At 30.8% G+C, this 1,411-nt stretch overlaps 1 long non-coding RNA gene across 1 annotated transcript; it reads right to left on the reverse strand.

The window, feature by feature from the left end:
* Window positions 1-177: 177 nt before the first annotated feature.
* On the reverse strand, window positions 178-554 carry LOC109584962 (uncharacterized). The gene is made up of 3 exons (XR_002186245.1): window positions 488-554; window positions 335-441; window positions 178-291 (listed from the first exon to the last, which is right to left on the reverse strand). It is a non-coding gene; the product is annotated as an uncharacterized LOC109584962 (long non-coding RNA).
* Window positions 555-1,411: the final 857 nt, after the last annotated feature.

Raw genomic sequence — 1,411 nt, forward strand, 5'->3', positions numbered from 1 at the left:
CTTTTTGCGTATCACGAAGAAATCAATATGTATCAGAAAGAGTAATAAAAAATGGGGTGAGTTTTAAGGCATTTTCAGCATACACATTTTTCAAATTTTGACATTTTTGTATAATTTCTCTTAACATTTTATCATTTTTTGTTGCAAGCTACCTTTGTTTCCTTGGGACAGGTACTTTAGTAGGTCTAATGATTCTTCAGCAATAAGGTATGGTAGTTTTTCACCATGAAGTAAACAGTAAATTCGATTGTTCTTTTGATTACTGAGTACCCTCATCCAAAATATAGTAACCTATTAGCAAATAGTATTAGTCTATGCTTTGTTTTATGCCTACTTCTTCAAGTGTAGTAGATTCAGAGCATAAAAAAACTTCATCAAAAGTTGGCAAAGCACTATTTTCACCCTCAGAATAAATTTGTAAAGTACAAATAAATATGTTATCTAACAATTCCAAGAAGTTTGTACAACAACAAGTAATATAAAATACCAGCAGAAGTGATAATTAGGTTAGGCATCCCTTTTTGAAATGACTCCACAAAAACTCTCTTTTTTAGAAATTCTAAGTGGGACATATTATTTATTAATTAAAGTTTATGCTAATTATTATACCTTGTCGAGCAGCAAGTATTTGTAAACATTTTCCTAAAGTTTCTAATGATATGAAATTAGTTTCATCAGCAACATTTGTTGTTCTAGAAATATAGATATCACTCTAAAAATTATTATAGCTTTAATATTACTTTTCAAATAAACTGTTCTCCATCCTTTTGAAAAAATACTTTGCCACATGATTGATATCAATATTATCAAAACATTCTGCTGAAGAATTACACAAGGAATCAGAAGCAGATTCTGTTGCAGGAAGCAAGCTTTTTTTAGTTTCAAGATCATTTACCATCCATTCTTTTTGATATCTATCAATATCATCATCATTTAACTCAACATACCATTCCATCATATCAAAAATGTCATTGACATTTTCATTGAGAAGTGCTTGAAGAATTAAATAATCTGGATAACCTAATGGAACCGATTCTTCATAAAGCTTATTCATAGAATCATAGCTTCGAACTTTAGCCAGAGATTGAGAAACTTTTGAAATCTCTTCAGGCTCAACATTTGTTTCTCCTGATTGGACAGGTGGTGGTGCTGATTCTGTTGTAGTGAATTCTTCTTTAACACTTAAACTTTCATCATCAAGAGAAACATCTTTCAATGCTTTTCTAACAATAAGTTCAGATTCTAAAGGCTTCCCAATTGTACTGTTCAATAAGCGAAGTACTTGAAGGCTAATTTCATGGTTCTCAACTTGATCAACTTTTGTCAATTCTTCCCTTAGAACAATGAGTTGATTGGTTTTGTAATAATTAAGCTCAGGGTAATGGTATCTGCATCTCCAAACATAGCCTAT

This window comes from Amphimedon queenslandica, unplaced genomic scaffold (assembly GCF_000090795.2).
Source record: "Amphimedon queenslandica unplaced genomic scaffold, v1.1 AMPQUscaffold_13143, whole genome shotgun sequence".
In the NCBI taxonomy this organism is placed as follows: domain Eukaryota; kingdom Metazoa; phylum Porifera; class Demospongiae; order Haplosclerida; family Niphatidae; genus Amphimedon; species Amphimedon queenslandica.